We start from the raw sequence: 16,324 nt of genomic DNA on the forward strand, positions 1-16,324 counted from the left end.
GGTGGGCCAGGATGTCAGCCAATCACAGACACACCCAGCTAAGTGGATTTTTGCCAGACAAGCAAGGGCATGTGTCATAGGCTGTGAATATCACATGTCCTTGCCTTATAAAATACGGAAATTTTCCCTGTCGCTGCCATTATCTGCCTTCTGCGTGTGGGTGACAGTCACCGCTCACGCTGCTGCCGCCGATCCTGCTGTGTGCGCCATAGTCACAGTGCAAGCTACACAGCGCTGTAGAGTTTAGTGTCTGCTTGTTATTTCAGCTCTTTTCAGGGCTGATTTCCAGGCGTTCATAGCCATAACTGCTAGGCAGGTCCATGCAAATGCAGTGTATAGTTTTAGATAACAGCGGCTGTGTACCTCAGCTCAGGAAATTCCTTGCTGCATTTCATCATTAGGAGGGATAGAAAGTGTAGCTTCCTTTCCAGTTTTGCCACGCTATTTTATTTGCCCAAAGAGCTGACACTTTTTCTGCCATCCTAAAAGTGTCTGGAATACTAAGTTAGTGCTCCTTTCCTGTCCACTGACCCACAGAACCCGGGCACTGTACCAACCTGCCCAGTTTTGCCACGCTATTTTATTTGCCCAAAGAGCTGACACTTTTTCTGCCATCCTAAAAGTGTCTGGAATACTAAGTTAGTGTTCCTTTCCTGTCCACTGACCCAGAGAACCCAGGCGATGTACCCACCTGCACACTTTTGCCACGCTATTTTATTTGCAAACTGTGCTGCCACAGTTAGGGGCATACTAAAATTGACTGGGATAGTCAGTGTTGGTTCTTCAGCTGTCAATAAATCTACACCACCTCTCAATTGCTGCATCCACATTTTAAGTGGCCAATCTTGTCGCTAACAAAATGAGTGGCAAAAGGACAGATGCAGGTGGAAAGGGGAACAGGCGTGTTGGAAAAGGAAAACAAGTTTGTGTCTGTGGAGAAGGTGGGAAAGCTACATTAACATCTGCTGAAGATAGGCCATCTTCCAGCAAAAGTAAGATGTCTACTACTTTCCGTGGCCAATCTGATGTGCTCCCTTTTTTACGGACCCGAACAACTGTAATAAAGGTAGATGATGCACAAAGAAAAGAACATGCTTGAATTGATCTCAAGTGCTCCAACAAGTGCCCTCTCCTCCACCTCAACTTCAACATCCAAAAAACAACAGTCCTCTCAGTTGTCATCCCATTCACACTTGCTTTCTCCCAGCTCTCAAGTCTCCACCCGCCCTGCACAGTATGGTGGAACTGAGATGTTCAGTCACACTATAGCCTGGGAATCAGAGGTCTGCTCCCAAGCTACAGTGAGTACAGACCAGAAAATGGTTTGCAGTGATGCCCAGAAGCTTTGTGAATCTGATTCAGGCCGTGATGACCAAGTTTCTGAGCATAATGTACACCCTCACTCTCAAACTGTAACACCTGTTGGTGGAGACAATGAGGAACATACTGATGATGATGAGACGCAGATACCTGATTGGGATGACAACTTAACTATTCAGTCAGGGCAGGACGAGGTTAGGTCTGAGGGGAGTGCAAACATAATGCTTGATGATGAAGTTCTTGATCCCACTTACTGTCTACTCACAGTCAGGCACTCGAGGAGGGCACCAGAGGCGGTGGAGGAGGATGCAACTGACAATGAAGTTACCTTGCGCCTTCCTGGACAGAGGAGGAATACTGGAAGCACGTCTACAACTGCATCCTCAGCCACCACTCTGCCTCTGAGCACAAGTCGGGGTGGCTCTGCAGGTCGCATGGCCTCTAAGCCTTGCCTAGCCTGGTCCTTTTTTGACCTTGCAAAGGATCTCCCAAATCATGAGATCTGTAAAATTTTTTGGCAATCTATAAGTAGAGGCCAAAAACTCACCAGTTTGACAACTTCTTCCATGAATCGTCACATGAATATCAAGCATAAGTCCCAGTGGGAAGCTCACCATGCTGCAATGCAGCCTAGCGGAGCGGGCTAAACACTGTCTGCCCCTTCAAGTTCCTCCGCGCGCTATTCATCTTCTATGACTGTGGGGATAGCTGTCACTACTGGTTTTACACGCAGACCTTCTACCACTTTAACTGCAACAGGCAGTTTGCTTGGTAAGTCGTCAGTTGGTTTGGATGGGGAAACAAGTGCTGGTGTACACCTCTCTCAGACATCAAGAGCACCAACTTTGGATGAAGGCAATATCATGTCAACGCCTGCACTTTCCTCACAGACCTGCAGTTTTTCAGGGACACCCTACTCACCACCGTCTCCACACAGCAGCCAGATCTCTGTCCCTCAGATGTGGACAAATAAAAGGCCATTTCCTCCGACCAATGACAAAGCTAAGAGGTTGACTTTATCCCTCTGTAAGCTCTTGGCTACCAAAATGCTGCCTTTCCGCCTGGTGGACACAGAGGATTTTCGATACCTTATGTCCATCGCAGTCCCCTGTACCAGATGCCCAGTCGCCACTACTTCTCCAAAAAAGGTGTACCTGCACTACACCAGCATGTCGCACACAACATCACCACTTCCTTGAGAAACTCTGTGTGTGAACGGGTGCATTTCACCACCGATACTTGGACCAGTAAGCATGGACAGGGGCGTTACATGTCGCTGACTAGGCACTGGGTAACTATGGTGATAGATGGAGAAGGGTCTGCTGAACAAGTCTTGCCATCCCTAAGACTTGTGCATCAATTCTCAGTATGTCGAAGTTCCTCCAACACTTCTGCCTCCTCAACTTCGCCTGGGTCCTGCACCTCCGCCCCAAGCCTGCCTGGTCAGGCCACCTGCGTTGTAACTGCGCGCAAGGAATCCCACACACCTTAATACTATGCTGGCAGCAAAGCTCAATGGCATCAGGAGGTATTTACCTTGAAATGTCTTGGAAATAAGAGTCACACAGCGGATGATATGTGGTCAGCTCTGCGGTCCAAGTTTCGCAAATGGTTGTCTCCACTCAACCTGCAGCCAGGGAAGGCCGTGGGCAACAATGCTGAAAACCTGGGTGCGGCCCTTCGCCTGGGCAAGGTGACAGACGTGCATTGTATGGCTCACGTGTTGAACCTTGTTGTCCAGCAATTTTTAACCCACTATCCTGGCCTAGATGGGCTTCTGCACAGGGCACAGTCACTCTCTGCTCACTTCCGCCGTTCAACCGCCGCAGCTGACCAACTTCAATCGCTCCAGAATTCTTTCGGCCTGCCGGTTCATCGCCTGGAATTCGACTCTCCACATGTTGCAGCGACTGTGGCAGCACCGCCGAGCCCTGGTGCAATACGTTATGACGTATAGCCTGGGCCAATGAGATGCAGAAGTGGGGCAGATCACCCTGATGGAGTGGTCTCAGATCAAGGACCTATGCACCCTTCTAGTTTCGATATGGCGACGAATATGTTTAGCGCTGACAATGCCATTATCAGCATGACAATTCCTCATCATCACCAAGGCGGCAGGCATGGGATGGTGGGGGAGAGGGATTAACAAGGGCACATGGTAGCAGCCAAAATGTTGAGGCAGGTGCAGGAGACCATGAAGAAATGGAGGACGAACTCTCGATGGACATGGAAGACTTAGCAGATGAGGGAGACCTTGGTCAAATTTCGGTTGAACGAGGTTGGGGGAAGATGTCAGAGGAAGAAAGCATGGTTAACACCTCTACGCCACAAACAAAGCATGGACGCGCAAGACACATGAGCGCCTTCTTGCTGCACTACCTACAACATGACCCTCAGATTGTCAAAATTAGAAGTGTTGATGACTACTGGGTTGCCACACTATTAGATCCCCGGTACAAGTCCAAATTTGGTGAAATAATTCCAGCCATAGAAAGGGACGAACGTATGCAGGAGTATTATCAAAAGCTGTTACTCAATCTTAGCTCAGCTTTTCCACCAAACACCAGTGGTGCATGGAGTGAATCTCCCAGTTGTAACTTGCCAAGCATGGGACTGTCTCGTCATCAACAGTCTAACTGTAACAGCAGCACCATATCTGGTGCTGGTAACAGCAATTTTATGGAATCGTTTCATAATTTTTTTAGACCATACAATGCAAGGCCACAAGAGACAACAAGTCTGACACATAGTCAATGGTTGGAGGGGATGATACAGGAGTATCTCCAAATGAACATCGATGCCATGACTTTTCTACTGGAGTTTTGCTCATTTTGGCCTTCAAATCTTGAAAAATGGCCTGAGCTCTCCACTTACGCCTTGGAGATCTTGTCGTGTCCAGCTGCCAGCGTTGTCTCTGAACGTGTCTTCAGTGCTGCTGGGTGTGTGCTGACAGATAAGCGCACGCGTCTGTCCAGTGACAATGTGGACAGACTAACGTTCATCAAGATGAACAAGTCATGGATCCGCAAGGATTTTACTACCCCTGTGTCATCCTGGGGACAGTTAAGGCTGGTGTATTTTGGAATGTGCTTGATGCAAATCTACCTGTGAAGTGTACAACTAGGGCACAAGTGCTGCCACTGAAGTGGTGTCTGTGGGGCCCAATTTTTGGAAAAAAGGGAGACTCTGCTTGGATTCCTCGTGCTGTGTTTTTAAAAATGATCCAAGATGAACAAGTCATGGTTCAGCAAAGACTTTACTACCTACCCCGGTGTCATCCTGGGGACAGTTAAGGCTGGCGTATTTTTGAATGTGCTTCATGCAAATCAACCTGTCCAGTTTGCAACTGGGGCACAAGTGATGCCACTGAAGGGGTGTCTGTGGGGCCCAATTTTTGGAAAAAAGGGAGACTCTGCTTGGAGTCCGCTTGCTGTGTTTTACATGATTTTAGAAGAGCATGCCATGCCTATATCTGTGCCTCGTTCTCTTTTTCCTCGACCAGCTGTTTTGTTTTTGCAGGAGTATTTGTCCTTGTCATTTTCCCATGGGTTTGTGTTGTCTTGGGAGTTGTTTATCAACTTTTGGACACCTTTGAAGGTGTTTTCTATGTGTTTTTATGTGTTAGTGATTGCCTCCCATTGGTTTCAATGGGGTTCGAGAGGTTCGTCGAACGGCTCGCCGAACCAAACTCGAACGCGGCCTCCGTTCGACGAACCAAACCGAACTCGAGCCTCTAGAGGGTGGCTCATCTCTAGTCATGGGGTCATGGGCTTCATATCATAGCATTTCTGTATGCAAGGTGTCGATTCGTATTGAATTGATGATGCCCTACAGCGTTGTAATTCACTTTTTTTCTCAATATCGTTCTGTTTTTGAGATAAAAATGCTAACTCCGCTGTTTTTCACCAGGTGGCGCTATAGATGGTTTAATTGCGTAGTGCATGGCAACTTTACGATACCTAGACACCACTTCTATGCCTATAGCTGCCGCCATTCTCAAGTTAATGGTGGTGGACAGGATATGGGTGGACACACTGTAAATGAGGCTGTTAGATTTGAGTCAGGAGACAGGCGGTCGGTCCACCATGTATTGTGGTCCGTACTCAGACCATGATACATGGATGAGCAAAAAATTCCGTAACGCCATACAAATTTGGATATGGGTATCGATTCTGCCAAATCCCCACATACAGCACAAACTCAAAACCATGTTATTGAGAGAAAAGAACAAGACTTTTTATAGTGCAAAAGTTGTACAAAGTTTTATTATAAAGAAAGTGAACATCCATTTAAACCTAGCGTCTTAAGGGATGCAAGCACGGCGGTTTTCCCCTCATGCGATGGGCGTTTTGAGGTTCCAGTTCCAGTGACCTGTTACCGAATTCAGCTGCTTCATGCATGCCCTACTCCAGCGTTACCTCTTGGTATGATTTAAGCCTTTTTGAGGGGATCTGACTTCATGTTGTCTGTAATTATACTCCACAATGGAGACACTATATTCTGGTATTATGATTTTTGTGCCATCTGTACCCTCATAACATGTAATTTGTTTTACATATCCCTAGCGGTGTTTACCTCTGTTTTTACTATCCTCTGTGTTTACCTATCTCGGAGCATAGGCATGGTGTTTTAATATGCTTTTAGATTAAATGGATGTTCATCTTCTTTATAATAAAATTTTGTACAACTTTTTCACTATAAAAACTCATGATACATGGATGTCTGTATTCTGCCTAATGCTGATTTTTAACTCCAAGCTTTTAATTGCAGTGACCATAAATCTAGGATCTATCTATGGCTGTCACAGGGGTGTATGAATGGAACAGGGGCCCCTAGGCTGACCCTTAGACTGGGACCCCTGTGCTGTCCCGTATCTCAAAGGTAGACTTGATGGTAGCCAGGATCAAGCCTCAATCATAGTCCTATCTCCTGTCCAATTCCTGATACTAATTCCCCCCACCCAGGGAGGGGGCCGGAAGCTCAGTAACCAAAACTCACAAATAATCACAGAGAAGGGTAAAGGAACACTCATGAGCTCTGCACTCAAACACAAAGGAGGGACAGAATGAGAACTGTGGAGTAACGCAAAAAAGGTAGAAAATAAAAACACAACTGGAGGACTCACATAACGCTGAACTACACCTTGTAGATCACAATACAACTGGATAACCAAAGGAACCAGGAAGCAGGAAGCAAAAAGCTATATCCGGCACTCAGCCCCAGTATGCAGAAGCTTAAAATGGGTGATGAGAACTGGTGGGATCAGCAGCCTGAGCTCCCAGCAGATGATCACAAGCCAGCAGGAATAAACTCCTGCTGTACTGGAGAGCAGTGAAGCCAGAAACAGCCAACGCCCATCACAATCTGTGCAACTAAGTGATCCCAGGCTGTTTGTTAGACTCCGCAGTCTGATGCTATATAGTCCGATGCTGCCATGACACTCAACAAGTGAAACGTTGAACACCGCATAACAATGGTATAGAATTGAGAGCAGCTTTTATATGGAGGTCCTCTTGAGAGCAAATATGTCAAGTAACCACTTTTCTTTTACCAGAGAAAAAATAGTGACCTGTACAATGGACCGAGGACTAGTGTATGACAAGCGATTAAGGGTAACAATCCCACGGAGGTCTATTAAAAGCAGTTACCTATGGATTGACCATACTTTCAACAATAGCGGTAGGAGAAAACTTCTAAAGTAAAAAGTTACAAAGGATAAAATAAAGGAAGTCCTTCCCTATAGCTTTGTTGTGCAACGTGACATTTTTTTTTACACCTAAAGGCATATCTGTCAGTCAAAAGTGTTTGCAAATGACCACACTGTTTTAAGTATTGCGAAAAATTGCAGAAGTCCTTCTTTGGCAAAAACCGTGTTCCTTGTGCGTTAAGTGGATGGCACTTGATAATGAAAACCTGTTATCATGACTTTATACCCCAAACCAATGCCATGTATATACAGGCGCTATATTCCTGATAACTGCAAATCCTTACTTTTCTTGTAAAAAAAAATATTTTGCTGTCTTATAGAAATTCATAGTTGAAATTGTTTGCTAATGTGTTGCAAGTGCATTAGGCCGGAACTGCACTTACAGCACTCCCGCCTCACTCCTTATCCTTCTGCCTGCCTACTAACTCAGAGCGCTTGATGCGACCAGTGTCTTTATAAACAATAACCCTTGCTCTCCTGATGAGTATTTGATGAAACGCGTTGAGACCATTTTTGGGAGCCTCATTCCCTGGATTGTCTGGTGTTAGGGTATTATTTAGCTTGAAAAATAAGCCCTCCCCTCATTCATCAGGACACAATAATATCCCAATACTGGGTGAGATTTTTGCGTTTTAGCCCATGTCGGGCATTTGTTTCTACCTTGGTTCTGCCGCCTTACTCTATTTGACCATAGGATAGGATTTACTAATCCTGGGGTAGTGTAAGCTTAACCAATCTGCCTGAAAGCTCTATTTGAGTAATTTTTTTTTGTATTGTGTGTTTTTATTATGGCCTTTTAAACTATAATCTACCAATTTCCTTTTTTTGGGACGCCTAATCTTTTGCTTAAAATTCATTAAAGTAAATTAATTAATTGTGCTGTTCCTAATTGTTTTAGCTAAAACTGTTATTTAATGTTTTTCATGCTTGTCTCTGCTGCCATCTACTGGTCAGACCTTTCGGCTCCTCTGTTTCTTTTGTCCAGCCCATGGGAGTGTCTGCTGATTCTCTTGCATCACTTCCTGGCATCTTCAGTTCCAGCCAGAGTTTGTGAGAATCACACCCCTTATTGGAGCTACTGAAAGCAAAGTCTTCTGACCTTAGTGGCTTCAGAAACAAGCATCACAAGAGAACCACAATGCCAGGTACTTGGACCGCTGTACTCCTGCATGTCCTTAACCTTTGGAGAAAATAAACCACCATTGTTTTATCTCAGCATGTGCATGTTTAACGCTGGAGCGCTCTGGTCATGTCTACCTCACCTATAGGAAAAACAAAGGTAAGATTATCACAACCTCTCAAAACTACGCGCCTTCAATCACCTTTAAGTGGGGACAGAACATTAATCATTAATTCATTTAATTCATTCATTAAATTCATTAATTTTGCTTAAATTTCATTTTCATTTTTATTTTTTTTTCTCATTAAAAATCTGTCATTTAATAATAAAAAAAGAAAACTTCTAATTTGGCAAGTAATGGGTTAACTGTAATAATTAAAGGCTGTTTCAATTATTACTGCCCTTGCTGAGAAATAAAATATATTGGTGGTATTGTATACTCTTTGATTAAAAAAAAATGGATATATATTACTTCCTCTGTAAGCATGATTACTAGAGTTGAGCGCGGTTCGCGGTTCGAGAATCTCCAGTTCTAGGCTCGAGTGATTTTGGGGCCTGTTCTAGATCGAACTAGAACTCGAGCTTTTTGCAAAAGCTCGATAGTTCTAGAAACGTTCGAGAACGGTTCTAGCAGCCAAAAAACAGCTAATTCCTAGCTGGCTTTCCTCTGTAATAGTGTAAGTCCCTCTGTGACTCACACTATTATGACATTTCAGTGTATAGTGTGCGGGAACAGCGCCTTCAGATCACTGCTGTTTGTATAATGGCGATCGCCATTTTTTTTTTTTTCCCTTGTCTTCCTTCCCTAAGCGCGCGCGTCTTGTGGGGCGGGCCAGCATGTCAGCCAATCCCAGACACACACACAGCTAAGTGGACTTTTAGCCAGAGAAGCAACGGCATGTGTGATAGGATGTCCATGTCACATGTCCCTGCATTATAAAACCGGACATTTTCCTCCAGGACGCCATTATCTCTTCTGCGTCCTTGGTGTCAGACATCACTGGCGCAGCTCCGTCCTGACTGAGTCCTATCGCCGATACTGCTGTATACACAGCGCTGGACAGCATAGGGATAGCACTTTCCATTAGTCCTTTTAAGGGCTCGTACCGGCAGGGTCAGAGACTCAGAGCCATAGGTGACAGGTCCTGAAAACAGCGACAGCGTCTGTGTAGCAAAGGTCAGGGATTTCGTCGCTGCATTTCCCCATTAGGAGGGAATAGAAAGGCAGGCTTCCTTTCCTCTACCCAGAGCCCCACAACCCTGGCACTGTACCCTCCTGTCCTCTGCACACTCCAACTCATTATAACTAAGCCATTATACTAGCAAACACTCAGTGTACCTAGTGTCATCCTAAACGTGGCTATTGGACTTTGCTATAGTCCCACTAGTGCAAAGACATTTGCAGCACCTCTACCTGCATTGCACACTCCAACTCATTATAACTAAGCCATTGTACTAGCAAACACTCAGTGTACCTAGTGGCATCCTAAACGTGGCTATTGGACTTTGCTATAGTCCCACTAGTGCAAAGACATTTGCAGCACCTCTACCTGCATTGCACACTCCAACTCATTATAACTAAGCCATTATACTAGCAAACACTCAGTGTACCTAGTGGCATCCTAAACGTGGCTATTGGACTTTGCTATAGTCCCACTAGTGCAAAGACATTTGCAGCACCTCTGCCTGCATTGCACACTCCAACTCATTATAACTAAGCCATTATACTAGCAAACACTCAGTGTACCTAGTGGCATCCTAAACGTGGCTATTGGACTTTGCTATAGTCCCACTAGTGCAAAGACATTTGCAGCACCTCTACCTGCATTGCACACTCCAACTCATTATAACTAAGCAATTATACTAGCAAACACTCAGTGTACCTAGTGGCATCCTAAACGTGGCTATTGGACTTTTGTCTAGTCACACTAGTGCAAAGACATTTGCAGCACCTCTGCCTGCATTGCACACTCCAACTCATAACTAAGCCATTATACTAGCAAACAGTCAGTGTACCTAGTGGCATCCTAAACGTGGCTATTGGACTTTTGTCTAGTCACACTAGTGCAAAGACATTTGCAGCACCTCTACCTGCATTGCAGACTCCAACTCATTATAACTAAGCCATTATGCTAGCAAACACTCATAGTTTCATAGTTTCATAGTTTTTAAGGTTGAAGGGAGACTCTAAGTCTATCTAGTTCAACCTGTAGCCTAACATGTTGATCCAGAGGAAGGCAAAAAAACCCAATGTGTCAAATAAGCTCCAATGGGGAAAAAAATTCCTTCCTGACTCCACATACGGCAATCAGACTAGTTCCCTGGATCAACACCCTGTCATAAAATCTAATATACATAACTGGTAATATTATATTTTTCAAGAAATGCGTTCAGGCTCTGCTTAAATTTTACTAGTGAATCCCTCATTACAACATCATACGGCAGAGAGCTCCCTAGTCTCACTGCTCGTACAGTAAAGAATCCTCATCTGTGATTATGATTAAACATTCTTTCCTCAAGACTTAGCGGATGCCCCCGTGTTCCAGTCGCAGGCCTAGGTGTAAAAAGATCTTTGGAAAGGTCTCTGTACTGTCCCCTCATATATTTATACATTGTGATTAGATCCCCCTAAGCCTTTGTTTTTCCTAACTAACTAACCCCAAGTTTAATAACCTGTCTTGGTATTGCAGCCCCCCCCATTCCTCTAATAATCTAGGTCGCTCTTCTATCTACCTGTAAGATTATGCTATTTATAACCTTCTATACTTTTGCTAACAAGAAATGCATCCATTCCTCTCTTAAATTCATTCAGTGAGTTGGCCATCACCACTTCCTCAGGAAGAGAGTTCCAGAGCCTCACCGCTCTTACCGTGAAGAACCCTCTTCAATGCTGATGTAGGAATTTTCTTTCCTCCAATCGAAAAGAATGCCCCCTTGTTCTTGTCATAGTCCTTGGTACAAACAGATCATGGGAGAGATCTCTATATGGCCCTCTGATATATTTGTACATATTTATTAGGTCTCCCCTAAGTCTTCTCTTTTCTAGAGTAAATAGACCTAATTTTGATAACCTTTCCGTGTATTGTAATGCACCCATTCCATTTATTATTTTAGTAGCCCGCCTCTGAACCCTTTCAAGTTCAGTAATGTCTTTCTTCAGCACCGGCGCCCAAAATTGCACACAATACTCCAAGTGTGGTCTGACTAGTGATTTGTACAGAGGGAGAATGATGTTTTCATCTCGTGCCCCCAGACCTCTTCTAATGCATCCCATCACCCTATTTGCTTTGGTGGCTGCTGCCTGACACTGGGCACTCCAATTTAGATTCTTATTCACTAAGATGCGTAAGTCTTTTTCCATGTCTGATTTCCCCAGCAGTTTCCCATTTAGTAAGTAATCGTAGCATCTGTTTCACCTTCCCATGTGCAAAACCTTACACTTATCTGTGTTAAACCTCATTTGCCATTTTTCAGCCCAATTCTCCAATTTACTCAAATCCATCTGTAGTTGCAAACTGTCCTCCTTTGTGTTAACTACCTTACATAGTTTTGTATCATCTGCAAATACTGATATTTTACTCTGTAAACCATCCACCAGATCATTAATAAATATATTAAATAGTAGGGGGCCCAATACAGACCCCTGTGGCACCCCACTAGTAACCCTGGCCCAATCTGAGTATGCACCATTAATAACCACTCTTTGTTTTCTACCACTAAGCCAGCTACCTACCCATCTACACACATTTTCCCCGAGCCCAAGCTTTCTCATTTTACTTAGCAGTCTTTTATGTGGGACAGTGTCAAATGCTTTACCGAAGTCGAGATAAATGACATCCAATGATTCTCCTCGGTCCATGTGAGAGCTTACATCCTCATAGAAGCTGATCAGGTTAGTTTGACAGGAGCGATCCTTCATAAATCCATGTTGATATGGAGTTAAACAATTATTAACATTGAGACATTCCATAATAGTATCCCTTAAAAACCCTTCAAACATTTTACCCACAACAGATGTTAAGCTTACCGGCCTATAGTTTCCAGGTTCCCTTTTGCACCCTTTTTTGAATATTGGTACCACATTTGCTAGCCGCCAATCCAGTGGAACAGACCCAGTTTCTATAGAGTCTTTAAATAAAAGGAATAGAGGCCTGTCTATCACATTACTTAACTCCCTTAATACCCGAGGGTGAATGCCATCAGGGCCTGGTGATTTGTCAATTTTAATGTTACTAAGTCGGTTCTGCACTTCTTCCTGGGTTAGGCAGGTCATACTTAATGGGGCATTTACATGATCACTCTGCATTTCCCCTGGCATATGGTTTTCCTGTGTGAACACAGTTGAGAAAAAAGTATTTAAAACATTTGCTTTTCCCACATCGCTTTCTATTATTTTACCCTCATTATTCTTTAAAGGGCCAACACCATCAATTTTAATCTTTTTTCTGTTTATATAATTAAAGAATAGTTTGGGATTTGCTTTGCTTTCCTTAGCAATGAGTCTCTCAGTTTCTACTTTTGCTAAATATATTTGTTTTTTACACATTTTATTTTTTTCTCTATATATTTTTAATGCTTCCTCGCTGCCTTCTTGTTTTAGCTTTTTAAATGCCTTGTTCTTATTATTCATTGCCCCTTTTACATCCTTATTTAGCCACATTGGTTTTCTCCTGTTCCTAGCCCTTTTATTTCTGTATGGTATGGCTAGCTCGCAGTGGGTGTTTAATACCGATTTAAAAATTTCCCACTTATTTTCTGTGCTCCCATTTTTTAGGACATTGTCCCAATCAATTTGGCGAAGGTCTTCTCTAAGCTGATCAAACTTTGCTTTCCTGAAATTCAGCGTTTTTGTAACCCCCCTCCAAGGCACCTTACTAAAGGACAAATGGAATTGTATTATATTGTGGTCACTATTCCCTAGGTGCCCATCCACTCGTATGTCTGTTATTCTATCTGGCCTGTTTCTTAAAATTAAGTCCAGAAGGGCTGCCCCTCTAGTTGAGCCTGGCACAAGTTGGGACAGATAATTATCCTTAGTTACTGACAGAAACCGGTTTCCTTTCTGAGATACGCAGGTTTCAGTTTCCCAGTCTATATCGGGGTAATTGAAGTCCCCCATAATAATCACCTCATTGTGATTTGCTGCTTTGTCTATTTGTTTCAATAATATATTTTCAGTAGTTTCTGTTATATTTGGTGGCTTATAACAAACCCCTATGAGGATTTTATTAGTTTTCCCTCCTTGTATCTCCACCCATAGAGACTCCACCTCTTCATTTCCCTCTTGAATATCTTCTCTTAGTCTGGGCTTTAAACTGGACTTTATATATAGACAGACTCCACCCCCTTTCCTTTTTTTACGATCCCTCCTAAACAATTCATATCCTTGCAGGTTAGCCGCCCAGTCATAACTATCATCTAACCATGTCTCAGTTATTCCTACTATGTCGTATTTCTCCTCATACATTACCAGCTCCAGTTCCTCCATCTTATTGGTCAGGCTTCTTGCATTGGTCAGCATGCAGGAAAGAAGTTTTGCTCCCCTTTTCTTAGCTTCCTTCTGATTACCCTGTCTTGGGTCCTCTTTACGGCATCTAGTATCCTTGATTAGTTTGTCCTTCTGTTGCATGTTCTTGTCTGCTGTTTTTTCTCCCATCCCCTCTTCTTCTAGTTTAAAGCCCTCCTGATGAGTGTGGCAAGCCTTCTGGCGAACGTGTGTTTCCTAGGTTTTGTGAGGTGTATCCCGTCTCTTGCGAGAAGTCCATCGTAGAGGTAATTCACTCCATGGTCCAAGAATCCAAATCCTTGCTGCCTGCACCATCGTCGTAGCCAGTTGTTCAAATCTAGTATCCTATTCCATCTTCTGACACCATGGCCATCGACTGGGAGGATTGATGAGAAAACAACCTGTACGTTCCGTTCCTTAATTTTCTTCCCCAGAATTTCAAAGTCTTCACAAATAGTTGGTAGATCATTTCTTGCCGTGTCGTTTGTTCCTACATGTATCAATAGGAACGGGTATTCGTCCTTGGATCCGAGGATAGTTGGTATCCTGTTGGCCACATCCTTGATTTTTGCTCCCGGTAGGCAGCATACTTCTCGTGCGGTTATGTCCGGCCTGCAGATAGTTGCCTCCGTGCCTCTTAGTAGTGAGTCGCCCATAACTACCACTCTTCTTTTCTTTCTGGATGCACTGCATTTTGCTCCTGAGTGTTTTTGAGTGTCTTTTGTTTCTACTTTTGTTGACAAAGTAACTTCTTTTGATGATACTGTGTCTTCTCCTGTAGAGACGGTATCATACTGAGCTGTGCCATTTTCGTTCTCCAGCATGAGGGCTTCATATTGGTTGCTAAGCTGTGTGGGTGGTGCCGACCACTTGATCCGCTGGCTTCTTTTGGTCACATGTGCCCACTTTTCAGCCTCTGTATGTGTTCTGAAGCTTTTCTCACTTTCCATATCCTGAATTGTTGCTTCTGCCTCGTCCAAGAAGTCCTCATGTTCTTTAATTAGCTTCAAAGTTGCTATTCTTTCTTCCAGTCCCTGCACCTTTTCCTCTAAGAGGGCAACAAGTTTGCACTTTTGACAGGTGAAGTTGGATTTTTTGTGCGGCAGATCCGTAAACATGTAGCATGTGTTGCAGGTGACCATGTGGATTTTCTTCTCTTCCATAATGCTGATGTAGCGTATGACAGGCGAAAGTCGCGCGCCGTTAGGCGCGCGGTTTTGCGATGTCCTCAAACAGCGAGACCCGGCAAGTCCCAGCAATCGATCAGCTTACGGCGACTCTTCTCTTCTTAAACAGCTACAGTTATCACCACTATGAGATTGTGTTAAAACTATGCCACACTTATCTTCAGTCGCCTCCCTTTACTTCAGTACCTCGCACTCTCAGCACCTTGCTTGCTCTGGCTGGTTTATATAGTTCTACAAGGACTACTAGAAGCTGCTAGAAGCTTCTAGAAACAGGTGTGGCTAATACTACTGACTAAATCACTAGACACACTTTTTTTTTTTTTTTTTTTTTTGCTTTTTCACAGTACCCCAGACAAACACAGACAACAAATCCCTAATGAAATTAAACAGTTATCACCACTATGAGATTGTGTTAAAACTATGCCACACTTATCTTCAGTCGCCTCCCTTTACTTCAGTACCTCGTACTCAGTGTACCTAGTGGCATCCTAAACGTGGCTATTGGACTTTTGTCTAGTCACACTAGTGCAAAGACATTTGCAGCACGTCTGCCTGCATTGCACACTCCAACTCATTATAACTAAGCCATTATACTAGCAAACACTCAGTGTACCTAGTGGCATCCTAAACGTGGCTATTGGACTTTTGTCTAGTCACACTAGTCCAAAGACATTTGCAGCACCTCTACCTGCATTGCACACTCCAACTCATTATAACTAAGCCATTATACTAGCAAACACTCAGTGTACCTAGTGGCATCCTAAACGTGGCTATTGGACTTTGCTATAGTCCCACTAGTGCAAAGACATTTGCAGCACCTCTACCTGCATTGCACACTCCAACTCATAACTAAGCCATTATACTAGCAAACACTCAGTGTACCTAGTGGCATCCTAAACGTGGCTATTGGACTTTTGTCTAGTCACACTAGTGCAAAGACATTTGCAGCACCTCTACCTGCATTGCACACTCCAACTCATTATAACTAAGCCATTATACTAGCAAACACTCAGTGTACCTAGTGGCATCCTAAACGTGGCTATTGGACTTTGCTATAGTCCCACTAGTGCAAAGACATTTGCAGCACCTCTACCTGCATTGCACACTCCAACTCATTATAACTAAGCCATTATACTAGCAAACACTCAGTGTACCTAGTGGCATCCTAAACGTGGCTATTGGACTTTTGTCTAGTCACACTAGTGCAAAGACATTTGCAGCACCTCTACCTGCATTGCACACTCCAACTCATTATAACTAAGCCATTATACTAGCAATTGATGCTGCCAGTTTAAGGGCCGTAGTTGCATTGTCAGGGATATTTATTCTTTATTATTCTGCTGTTAATAAAGCTAGACCACCGCTGCAATCTACACCACCTCTCAATTTTTACTACCACATTTTAAGTGCACAATCTTGTCGCAATCAACATGAGTGGCAAAATGACAGATGCTGGTGGAAAGGGGAAGAGGCGTGTTGGAAAA

The sequence above is a fragment of the Anomaloglossus baeobatrachus genome, chromosome 3, assembly GCF_048569485.1.
Source record: "Anomaloglossus baeobatrachus isolate aAnoBae1 chromosome 3, aAnoBae1.hap1, whole genome shotgun sequence".
NCBI lineage: Eukaryota > Metazoa > Chordata > Amphibia > Anura > Aromobatidae > Anomaloglossus > Anomaloglossus baeobatrachus.